This window comes from Myotis yumanensis, unplaced genomic scaffold (assembly GCF_028538775.1).
Source record: "Myotis yumanensis isolate MYYU_CA2020_CCGP unplaced genomic scaffold, mMyoYum1.0.hap1 SCAF_13, whole genome shotgun sequence".
NCBI lineage: Eukaryota > Metazoa > Chordata > Mammalia > Chiroptera > Vespertilionidae > Myotis > Myotis yumanensis.
In genome coordinates, this window is record NW_027223764.1 from 34,793,539 (window position 1) to 34,806,881 (window position 13,343).

The 13,343-nt window shown below is 36.6% G+C and overlaps 1 pseudogene; it reads left to right on the forward strand.

The window, feature by feature from the left end:
• The first annotated feature begins 7,643 nt into the window (after positions 1 to 7,643).
• LOC139022185 (COX assembly mitochondrial protein 2 homolog pseudogene) lies at positions 7,644 to 7,881 on the forward strand (annotated as a pseudogene).
• The last annotated feature ends 5,462 nt before the right edge of the window (positions 7,882 to 13,343 follow it).

Genomic DNA, 13,343 nt, shown 5'->3' on the forward strand with positions numbered 1-13,343 from the left:
CTTGGTTCTTTTTTCTCAGGATTGCTGCAGCTATTTGGGTCTTTTTTTTATTCCAGATGAATTTTTGGAGAGTTCGTTCTCGGTCTGTGAAATATGCCATTGGTATTTTAATGGGGATTGCATTGAATCTATAGATTGCTTTGGGTAGTATGGACATTTTAATGATGTTGATTCTACCAACCCATAAATATGGTATGTTCTTCCATCTGTTTATGTCTTCCTCTATTTATTTTTTCAGAGTCCTGTAGTTTTCTGAGTATAGGTCTTTTACCTCCTTATTTAAGTTTATTCCTAGGTATCTTAATTTTTTGGTGCAATGGTAATAGGATTGTTTTTTAATCTCTCTTTCTGTAAGTTCACTATTAGTACATAAAAATGCCATAGATTTCTGGGCGTTAATTTTGTATCCTGCTACATTGCTGAATTAATTTATTAAGTCTAATAATTTTTGATGGAGTCATTAGGGTTTTCTATGTACAGTATCATGTCATCTGTGAATAATGACAGTTTTACTTCTTTTTCAATTTGGATACCTTTTATTTCTTCTTCTTGTCTAATCTCTATGGCTAGCATTTCCAGTACTATGTCGAACAGAAGCGGTGAAAGTGGGCATCCTTGTCTTGTTCCTGTTCTTAGGTGATATGGTTTTAGTTTTTGCTCATTGAGCATGATGTTGCCTGTAGGTTTGACATATAAGGATTTTATTATCATGGCTTTATAGGGAAGTTTTACCAAACATTCAAAGAAGCACTAAAACCTATCTTCCTCAGACTATTCCAAAAAATTCAAGAGGAAGGAACACTTCCAAGCTCATTCTATGAAGTCAGCATTGCCCTAATACCAAAACCAAATAAAGACTAACAAAGAAAGAGAATTACAGGCCAATATCTCTCATTAACATAGATGCCAAAATCCTCAACAAAACTCTAGCAAATTGGATTCAGCATTACATCAGAAAGATCATACACCATGACCAAGTAGGATTTATCCCAGGATGCAAGGATGGTACAATATCCGCAAATCAATAAATGTGACACATCACATAAACAAATTGAAAGATAAAAATTACATAGTCATATCAATTGATGTAGAAAAAGCACTTGACAAAATCCAACACCCTTTCTTGATAAAAACCTTCAGCAAAGTGGGAATAGAGGGATAATACCTCTAATAGAATCTTTGAGTTCATCTCAAGTAAGGAATTTGGTACATAGAAGTTTAAATTGTAAACATCATTGTTTTTTACACAGTCTCTTCAACCAGTATCATGTGATTCACATCATGACAAATGGTTAATTTTAGTGAATTATTTAACAAGTTAATTATCCACAATTTCCTCAGAGCCTGTGGTTTTTCCTTAGGTCAAGTAGTATTTGCACATCTCTTAACTACATGGCTTATAGTGATGAAAGATACTTGCATTCATTCTTTAGTCCAACTCAAATTTCATTGTTTTATAATAATGGAAGTATAAACTATTATCTAAATTCTTTTTGTTATTTTTTTTGTTTTTATTGCAACATCCCTGAAAAATGACCAACTGTGTAACCTTTCCTCCCCAATTTACCTCTTTTCTAATTATGATTATGAATACCATTTATTGAACACATGCGTTGTTCCCAACATTATGCTAAATCCTTTACTTATATAACTTAATCCTCACAAAAACTGTAATAGGGAAACAACATAATTATGCCTGTTTATGTATGAGGAAAATAGAACTGAACTGAAATTACTTAAGTCCATGTTTCTGGTAGGGGGCAAAATCAGTACTGGAATCCGATTTTGTCTCTTATAGTCACCAAGTTTATGACCTTACCCTGTTACCCTTGCTCCCTTTCTCTTCAGTTTCTTTTTAAAAGCAATATGGCTCTTAAAAAATATACTCATGTAAAGTCACCCTTGTGTCTAAGTATCATTTCTATTTCAATTTAAGTGAAATTTTAGTAGACTGATTTTGCAAACCAAAACTACCATAGGACTTAGAAGGTCTGCATATAAGGAATTCTAAATGGAAAACTGAGTTATTGGTTCTAATATAACTACCTGGATTTTTGTGTAATAAAAATAGGCTAAGAAGTACTTAAAATACGTAACCTTTCTTAAATCTAGGTGTTGTGAAACAAGTGTCCGTTCTATTATTTTCATAATTAAGAACATAGAAAATAAACAAGACAGTCCAAAAGATAAGCTCTTTGAGGACATATACCATACAGTATGTCTCAGGGTCTTGAATATGACAAACCCTCAATAAGTTTTTGATGTGTAAATAGAGCAGTGGCTTCAAAATGAATCACAATGCATCATTTGGTTCTAAAGGCTCTTTGGGTGAATTCTCATATTCTCAGAGTACTTATTTGCTTTCCAGTGTAAATATTTAAACTTTTTAGGTTGCATAGTTTTAAAAGCAAGGAGTATTTGCCTCTTAAGCTTTATATAATTTTGGCTTCAGATCATAAAACCAGGAAATATTTCTTATTTGTAAGCTATCTTTATTAAGATAACATGTTAGGCATATTTTCTAAAAGGCTCATAGATTCTTTAAACTTTCAGAGAGAATGTGGTTCATAGCTATTTTACGCACATAATCCTTATAAATGTGATTTTAATTGCACTATGGCAAACAGAAAATAATAAAGGAAACAATGAATGTCAGATTTTCCATATTTGCTTTTTTATAAAAATCAATTTATAAATGGATATAATGTAATGTGGTACTATCAAAATCTTTGTGGTTAAATTTACTTTTAATCATTTTTTGCTTTATTATCTTTGGCAGCTAGAAAATCTTTGTTTAATCTTTGTGAAAAGAAATTAAACTTTAAACCTCAGACACTAAAAATCTGCTAAGGTATACAGTTAATAAGCTTAAGTATAAAATTAATCAATCAACACTAGCAAATTCACAGTTAGAAAACTATGCTGATAATTATATAATACATTACGTTCCTACTTTGATGTACTCTGATAATTTTGCAGTAATAATGATTCATTATATTTTTGATAACCTGTAATTCTTATTGCAAATATTTCAATTTGCACTCTCTATGTGCTTTTGATTTTAAGACAGAATTTTCAAATGATATGCAAACTTGAGTTTGATATGCAAATACAAAAATTATGGTACCTTCCAAAATGAACAGATTCATCCTCTTCCCCAAATATAATAATCTGGAGTGAAATTGTCTGGGTTCCAGTTCTAGCGCCATCATTTACTAGCTGTAAGCATTTGAGTAATTAACCTGTCTAAACCTTAGTTTTCTTCCCTATAAAATGGGGTTAATTAAAGCTTTTACCCCATAAGATCCTTGAGAACATTAATGACATGATCTATGTTAACGCATTTTGTGCTAACACAGTAACTGGCACATGGCAGGTGCTTAATAAATCTCAGCTATTATTTTTATTAACATGACAGCAAGTTTTGAGAAGTAAGGGATAATCTGGTTCCTTTGAAGTCTATTTATACTAATAAAAGGCCTATGGCCGTGACACCATAATGCTTTCAAGACCAAAGGAGCAGTGGCTCTCGCAGTGGGTGGGGCATGAGCTACTAGCGGTGGAGAGCTACTAGTGGTGGAGAGCTACTAGTGGTGGAGGGTGGGGCGTGAGCTAGTGGCAGAGGGCGGGGTACTAGCGGCAATGGGCGGGGGGCCAGCTGAGGCAAGCAGAAGCGAGCTGCTAGCGCACAATTTCATGCACGCTGGGCCTCTAGTTTAGACATAAATATGTCCATGTTGATAATGTAGGACCTGATAAAACAAATAGTAAATACAATAATGGTGTCCTAACAATTATGGTTTATTGGTAATATTTCTAACAGTAATATAAAGTACTGCTTATAATAGTGAAGATCCCCATGAAGAAATCATATTTGTAACAATAATCATAATGGATTAATAGCATACTTAAAGTTGTGATGACTATTTAAAAACTGAGTTAGAAAATATTGACATTGTATATGTGTTAATATAGATTGTTTATGACAGTATGGAATTGTGAATGTGTGAAAGTTGTGAAACTTATATTGCCTAAAAAAGAGAAAGAACTGAATGTAGGGAAAGCAACCCTCAACCAGAAAAATGTAGATGCCTGGGAATAAAAAGACATCTTCCGAAAGTAAATACACTGAAATCACATGATAATAAGTCAAAAGATGGTAGGACGTTCTACCAGGACTCAATATTCAGTTGCTATTCCATATCACTCAGAGTGGTGGACTATTAACATTTGACAGAGTCTATTGAAGTAACATGGAGATGATTTGCATGCAAGGCAAGAGGAATGCTTTTGCCATGCCACTGGATTTTATATAAACTGAAACTATGCAAATACTACAACTCTACTGTGACTTTTATTTGTAAACTGAAGTAAAAAGGACTCTTCATGTTTCTTCTCCTTTGGGAGATCTTTTAGATTCCATTAGACCTAACTATGTTACATTAATTATGAACTGACCACATATAAAGGAAAATGAAGTGACTAAAATTGAGAGATTTTTATAGGGGTGAGATTTTGAAATGCTTAAAGGGTAAAGGACAAAAAGTCAGAGTTTTATCATCAAACATAACCTATTCTAAACTCTTTTCCCTGGAAAATTAAATTGTTATGAAATGTATCATTTACTTTATATGGCCACAATTATATTGAAACTACTCTGTTTTAAATTAATTTAATTGGTTAAAATTGATGGAAGACCCCATAAGTGCAGCGAATAGGTACGGAATGGCAGGATGAATAGGTACAGGATGGCAGGATAAATCAGGCACAGATCTTGCTCTCAGAAAGTTCACGGTCAAGCAAGAAGGTTGCCCTGGCTGGTGTGCTCAGTTGGTTGGGCATCATTCAAATGCACTCAGAAATTGCTGGTTTGATTCCTGGTCAGGGCACATTCTTGATTTGCCAACTTAGTCCCCAGTGGGCCGTGCAGGAGGCAGCTGATTTCTTTCTCTCTCTCTCTCTCTCTCTCTCCCCCCCCCCCCCCTCATCAATAAAACCATATTTTTTTTTTTAAAAAAGAAGTAAATTAAAGAGTATAAGATTATGTGTATATTTGAGGGCCTGGGTTCGCTATCTGGCACCTCCTCCTAAAAAAAAAAGTATAACATTAGGCAGGAAGAGATTAGGCTATAAGAGATGTATTGTGAAGTCCATTAAGCTGTAAATAGGCAAAATTACACTTAAGTGCTAGCTCTTCTGATAAGGTTTAGGATAATGATCTTTGGGCTATTTACAGAGATAACATAAACTCATACACTTAAGCTTTTCTTACTATTTTGCTGTGGCAATCATCCATCCATCCGTCCATATATCAAACATTTATAGAATGTCACCTCTGCCAGGCACTGAGCCTATAAAAATGAATTAACCTTTTATGGAATTCACAATATGGTAAGGGAGACATTACATTTTATTGTAGTTTAGTTACTTGTCTCAATGCTAGGACTGAAATCTGGGCCAGGTGTATGGAATACATGGGTTGGAAATTTAGGATACAAGCATAAAAAATAATGTTTGGCTTAAAAATTAGCAATTTAGAAATGCAGAGTTTTAGATCTTTGGGGTCAGGAACCTGATGTCCTACCTTTTGCACACGAAGAAAGGGTCAGAGGAGATAAATGATTTGCTCAAGGTCACATGGCTTATTGGCACCTGAACTAAGAGTTGGACCCTTTCCTGGTTCTTTCAGCTCCACTTGGCTTCTCATCCGATCAAGCCCACTGCCTCAGGAGGGTTAATGGTTAATGTAAATGCTTTATGTTGACCCTGAGCCAAAGATGGCATGCACAGATTGCTGTTTAAAAAGGAAATAAATTAGTGATATGAGCAGCTTAATGGCAGGTACCAGATTAGAGGTAGATTTACTCTGCAAAGACCAATGGATGAATTAATGCAGCTTTATGAAGATATCACCTTACAAATTAGGGAGTCTTTGACATTCCGCACAACTCTGATTTGAATGCAGAGAGACATTTTATAGACAATTAAAACATGTAAAAGGTGAGGGCAGATTCATAAAAGCCACAAGGAAAATATCCATTCCCAAGTACTGGGGAATATAACTGAAATATGAGTCCTTTGCAATCTGGTATTCCCTGTGATAATGATGAAGTAGGCTTTCAATAAATTAAGGATCCTTTTCGGCCACTTTTTTTTTTTTTTTTTTGGCTAGACAGGAATGTGTAGGCCAATGTTCAACAACTGCTATTGAAATAATATTTGGATTCTAGGATAGTCTGCTGTAGTAGAACATTCTAGAAGCATGACATCTACTCTGCCATCAACTAGTTATTGATTGAAGACAAGTTACTTAACCTTTCTGAGCCTCAGTTTCCTCATTGATATAATGAAATATGGAATATGAAACTACTTAGGATTTTTTCCAGCTTTAAAATAGATAATACTTGCCTATTCGGAAAGTACAACCACAGTGGTTAGCTGAGCTTTGCGTTCCACCTAATATGCACTGGTAAATAAAGTTGCTGATAACTAGGAATAGAAAGAAAAATGATAGCTCACTCATTTTAATGAGAATGCTGAAAGCATATGTAATGGCTTATTATTAAACTATACCACTAGAGGAGAAATTGGAAATATCACAATAAAAATTTTCAATTTTCCATTTCAGTAACTTTATTGAGTTGCCAAGGCATATAACAACAGCCAAAGTTGATACATTAAATGTGGATGTTTAAGAACAAAGTTAATATGTGATATTATTGTTTCTCATTTTAGTTCCTTTTCTGCCAACCTTCTCCACAGTTAAATAAATCTTCTTCCTTACTTACTGCCAAGAAGTGTCTTACTATTTTTGATAGTTTAAATATTTTTTCGCCCAATTCTTTATTCTTATGTAAAGGTAGTAAATCACTATAGATTTCTATTTCTTCACTGCCAAGTGTAATACAATGTCACTATTCCCTTGGTTTCCACTGAGTCTGTCTTCTGGTTTCTATTTTCAGTTTATGATCCTTGTATCTATATTTGGTAAAAGTCTGCTTATATTTTTCAAATACGATGTAAGGCAATCTTTTAACAAAATGTTTCTGAGTGGAACCAAAAACAATCTGAATTATTATAATTTTGGATATATGCTTTCTGAGAAGGCAATATAGTGCTTTATTAAAGGACAGAGCTGCTATTTGGTTTCAAATAGTTACGTTTTTATGTATTCTATATTTCGTAATATCCTCATCCTTTTCTTTGGTACTTATGTTACTGTAGAAGCTGTCTGCCTCCTAGTTCAGATTCCCTTTTTGGGTTTCCTGCCAGAATAGATGAAGTTTCCTCTCCTGGGCTCCAGCCCCCTTGTTTGTATCAGCTATGGGTCTTCATCCTAGCCACTAGGGGACTCTGGTTTTGATTCTAAAGATCAGGCAATTAATTAGCATGAGCAATAATGTGAAGTTAAACAAACAGTCATATTATACTATGTTATAACAATTATACCTTAAAAATTCAGAGTAAAGTGAGTCAGCTGTGGAGGGCATAGGAGTGTTCTCCTTGTGGAGATGGCCTGGCTCTGGCATCCTTGGTCAGCGGGCCTTGGGATGAGGCATCTTCACTGGTGAATTCTGCTTCAGCCTTTCTGGTGTGGCTGCCAGGCGGGTTGCTCTGTTGTGCTCTGTGACCTTCTCCTAAAGATGCATCCTGACTTATCTCCACACTTGAACACTGAAGAATGCAATGTCTTGATTAACACTTAAGGAATTTCACAGAAATCACAGCATTCTGAAATTTTTTGGTTATTGCAATGATCTTGATCAGGAGATTAGAAAATGCTTGAAGAATGAGTACATGGTAAAGAGGACCAAGAGCAGGGAGCTTGGTAATGCGATGTGAAAGAGACTTTCCAATCCTTCAGAGGAATCTGAAGCATAAATCATATTATCACTGGATGCTTTGGCTGAGAGAAGATCTGAAGACTCTTAGTTGATAAAACCAAAATAATCCTATTTTATTTGGTCTCCTGAATCTTTTGAATAGCAAGTGACCCAGGAGAAATTTAGGCATGGAGAAATACAGAAACCCTGGATTCAGAATATTTGTTGGGCAGAACCTTTAGTACTCTGATTCCTTTACCAACACACCTAACTTTTAATATGTTTCTTTCCTTTGCCTACAACAAGTTAACGTTTGAGTAATTTATCTCCCGCAATAAAATAATTGACTTAAAAAATTTCTGAGTAGATAAGTGTGATCCACAAGAAGACATGCTCAGTTAACTCTAAGGATAATCATGGAAGACCTGAGTGTTTTGCTAGTGTTTGGGTCAAGTTCAGCTATATTGGCAACACTGTTCAGAGAAGTGTTGTTTTCTAGAGGGCCTCAATGGTAGCTGGACGGGGGTGGTTTTGTTATCATTGAATTTCATCCGTGGGATGTATGACCAACATGACTTATTTTAGAGAAGGAAAACTCCTCACCTCTACAATTAAAGAAATCCCCCTGGGGAACAGCAGATATAATCAGATTTCTGGAAATCAGGTGTTATATAAAAAGTTTATGGAAGGGTTATATACAGAAAGTTAAATATTGACAATTTCCCTTTGGGTAGGGGATGAGGCTCAAGGGGAACCACACAGCCATCCTCCTTCCCATTTACCTCTCTCCTTTTAGGACACATATTTGTAAGAGGAAGTGTAGAAAGAAGAGCACTCAGCATTTGATGTTGCAGAACCTGTTTGGAGATAACAGCCCCAACGTTTAATAAGATCAGCCAGGCTTTCTTTGCCTTAGGGGCCACGATGTGCTGAGATCAGAACCACCTTCCAGGCTCCTTTGCTTCAGCCTCTGTCATGGAGATCTGCTTCCCATGACCTTACTGTGTGATTTATTTCTAATTAGCCTCCCACCCACTTTCATGGTGTGAGTCCTGGATCAAGGGTCTCATCTTCCTCTATTCTCCTGTTATTTTACTCAAAACCTTTGCCTGGAGAATGCACACCTTTCCTGAGTCTGACCAATAGGTAAGTCCATCCTGAGTCTGACAGGCATATTTTTCATTCAACAGGTAAGAAATGTTTGTTAATCCTCTAACTGTATTACAGGAATTAGAGATGCAGAGGTGAACAAGAAACAGGTCCTATTCTTGAGATGTAACAACAACAAAAAAAACAAAAAACAAAACAAAAAAACAACCAGGCAATTATAATAGTATGTATAATCCTGGGGTAAGCATGAACATGTTCTAAGAACATATTGGAGGAGTACTCATCTCATTACTGGGCTCTACCAAACAGTCAAAGAAAGCAGAGAAACTTTCTTTGTTTCCATTTTTCAAGATCACTTGTCATCGACAAGCACTATATGTGACTGATGGAGTTCATCGTATTTCAGTACATCTTAGATGTCTGTTCCCATGACTCATAGACCAGTGAATAGAGTATATGCAATAGTCACATCCTGTAGAGGCTTCCTGGTTTACAGAGTTCTCCTAGTTCTACTTACCCTTTCTCCTTGTTATACTTGATTACCTCAAGGCTTAAAACTCCTTGGTAACAGCCAATGATACTGTCTTTCCTGAGAACTTGAAGAGGGGTGACTGGAGTCATGCAGACATGAAAACAACTTGGAATCTTCAAGGGCAGCCTCCAGAGAGGGGATCCTCAGGTTTCTGCTGCTGAGACTTCCCCAGTCTTAGCCCTGTTCTTGTTTTTTTTTTTTTCTTCTGAGATTTGTTTGTTCATTATCTTTAATTCTACAAGAAACTCACCTCTTCTAATAATTTTTTCAATGCTTAAATTATCAATTTTTGTGCTTGTAGTTCAATAATGCTTATGATGTGTTTGTATATTTATTTATCTGTGTAATCTAGAAAAGCATATTACTTGTGCTCAGAAAATACACACCAGTTCTGTTATTAACTGCAAATGCTCTGAGTAATGCATTTGACTTCCTACAACTTTATCTCTCAGGCAGTAACAGCAGAATTGATCCCCCCTGTTCTCTAGCCCAAAGGTCAGCTGAAGAGAGAAATGGTATCAGGATATCTAGAGCTTTCTCTGCTCATCTCTCTGAATAGAGGCTGCCTACTCAATTCAAGAGTAAAGGATCTTTGGGAGAAGAGGACCCCATCCTCATGTTTTTCCAGTCCAGTGTTTCTTAGCAAGCCAGGACTCTTACTCTTAGTTCTGAAACTAATCTAGCTCTGGTGTTTGCCTTAGCTGGTCCAGGAACTGCACTTACACTGACTTCCTGTCAGGCTAGTCAAGTTCTGTCCATTTATTGCAAACTTCTTGTTCTCCACTATGTTTGCTGATACCTGTCTTGCATCTGTGTACATGGGTTCTTCCTATGAAATAGTGACTGTGTGGATTTTGATATGGTTTCCCTCCAAGATAATGCCTCTTAAGTCACTCTTGCACAGCAACTTTGCCTAATCTAGACTATAAGATACCACACCCTAACCACGGCATAGCACCTGGACTACCACTTATTCAGGCATCTTAGTGTTTTTTATAGAAGCCATTAAGCTGGAAATTTTATAACTATCCAAATCATTTACATCTGTCAAGTCTTCAGTCTTTCTCCACCAAGGAACCTTCTGATACCATAATAGGTCATAGAGATACACTATGTGATTTTGAAATTTATAGCATTTAAAAATGTATCAGTGGGACAACCCCGGTGAGGTTGAAACGGCCCCCGTGAGGTAGGGACGACCCCGGTGAGGTTGAAACGGCCCCGGTGTGGTAGGGACAACCCCGGTCAGGTTGAAACGGCCCCGGTGTGGTAGGGACGACCCCGGTGAGGTTGAAACGGCCCCCGTGAGGTAGGGACGACCCCGGTGAGGTCGAAACGGCCCCCGTGAGGTAGGGACGGCCCCGGTGAGGTTGAAACGGCCCTGGTGAGGCTCAGACGGCCCTGGTGAGGTTGAGACTACTCCAGTGAGGTTGGGACAAATAAAGGGGACCAGTATGTACTGATGAACAGGGGTAGATACAGAAGCAGAGCAACATTGAACAGAATGTTAAACTACAGTGGGAAGCCTGGGGAGGGTTGGGGGGGGGGATTAAGAGACCAACTGAAGGACTTATATGCATGCATATAAGATTAACCAATGGACACAAGACACAGGGCGGGGGGGGGCGGGGGGTAGGGGCCGGGGGAATGTCAAGGGGGGGAAAAAAGGAGACATATGTAATACTCTTTGTAATACTTTAAGAAATAAAAATTATTAAAAAATAAAAAATAAAAAAAAATAAAATAAAAATGTATCAATGGTTTCTAAAATCATAAATTTGAGGCCCTTTCTTGATATGAAATTTTATGCAAAGATCCTCTACAGAAAATAAATCAACAAAAATAGAAAAGGAAAACAAAACAAACAAAAAAAAAACTAAGAGTGGGGGTAGAAGCCTGGATGGTGGATTTGGCTGATACTTATTTGGTGCTTCTCTTCTTTTCTGCTGCACCCTTGTGAGCTGCCTCCAGCTGAACACCTGGAGTTACCTGGAGCACAGTTTGCAAACCACTGGTCTCAGTATTATTCATTTAGTATTGAATCAGTTACTGTTTTTTGAAGTTTCTTATACTTCAGCCACTGTATTACATTTTGCATAGCTATTTAATTTTCCAATTATATGTTTTGATTTCTCCACTAGACTGTAATCTCCTCAAGAGTAGAAAGAGTATTTTGTCTTAGAGAGGAGCCAAGTCAAAATCCACATAGACTAACTCAGTGCTCAGCTTGTAAAATGGGTGTTCTGTCCATAATTACTGATTGATTGCTAATTCTTTCTGGTTTCTAACACTGAAGAGAGGAAACCATTCAGGAACCTGGACATGAATAGGTAGTAAGTCTAAGCAGCACAATCAAGTGGCAAATTGGGCTCTTGTTCTGAAAGGTCTACATATTGACCCTATGCTGTTGACACTTCCTGAATGCCATTAGGCACAGTGATTCAGAAAGCAGTGTGTCCTTTTAATTGATGACAGTATTTACTTAATATAACTGGATTGATATGCTCATAAAAGACTCAGTATGGCTCCAGCTATTTATTCCAGGTGTGACTTTCATGTGAGCCAAGTTTCAAATCACAAAAGATTTCAGGTCCCTTCATAAAACACTGTTAAGTACCCAAGAAACCAGAAAAAAAAAGAACAAAGCCCTCTTATTGAAGCTATCAATGTGACTAATTATATGGATAATGAATGGGCAATATTATGTGCAACATGTCAATAGTCAGTTTTGGATGAAATTTTTCATTCTGTTCATTGGTGTTACCATTGATTAATAGCCAGCATGACTGAAAAAAATATATTTGTATCCACAGTAGTTGGCTGACTCACATGATTGAGCATTATTTATACAACACACGCTATCTGATGATGGTTGTATTTTTCAATATACTTTGTAATCAGAAACCACTTGTTTCTCTCAATGTGAACTACATGCTTTATAAACAAAGAATAAGCTTACATTGTATCTACTATAGAAAGGGATTTTTAATTAATATCTATTTTAAAGCTTTGACTTGTTATTTCAATAAAGTTAAAACTAGCTTGAACAAGATCTTGAAAATATTGAGTAGTGAGTGATTATATAGTGATCTCCTGTCGCTTAAAAATACCTTCATATTCAAAGCCTACTTAGTACAGAGAACTGTTATCATTACAGAGGAATTACACTCTTCTGGCCTTTTGACAGGATTTTTGAATCTGATATTTACTATTGATAATATAAAGTATGTATATATTCTCGTCGTCTGAAGAGTGTCTCCATGTGTGTGATCTTACTCCTCTCTACAAGTATGCTAGACAGGAGAAATGCACAAAATGCCTGTGATCCTTTTGCAGTTAGAACAGGCAAAGATCAAAGAAGTGGATGACTTGTCACCGTCACAAAAGGACTAGGTTGAAATGAAGATTTCTGGTCTTCTAGTCCAGTACCCTACCCACCACCATGGATTCCCAGTCTTGCTTTCCCACTGACATCACTCCTGACATACGAGATCCACTTCCATGTATACTCATGGATCATAGCACCAGTGACTTTCATGGTGTGTGTGTGTGTATGTGTGTGTGTGTATATGTGTGTGTGTGTATGTGTGTGTGTGTGATTCCAAAGGGGGATATATCAGAGTTTTGGTGAGGTTACTGAGTATAGGTTTAAAATGCACCAAGAAAAATTCTCCAGCTCCTTGAAAGTCATGGGTAGTATTAATGCATTTTCTGTAATTTTTCTCAATCTTTCCTTCCATCTTTCCCTGGGAGTCCAGAAATCTTTTACTTCAGAAACTAAAATGCTTCCTTATTAGATGTTATAACACTTGTTGGCTGCTTCATTTATACAGTGAACCCTTTGTCATATTGATCATTTTTGGTTTTGTTCAAAGTCA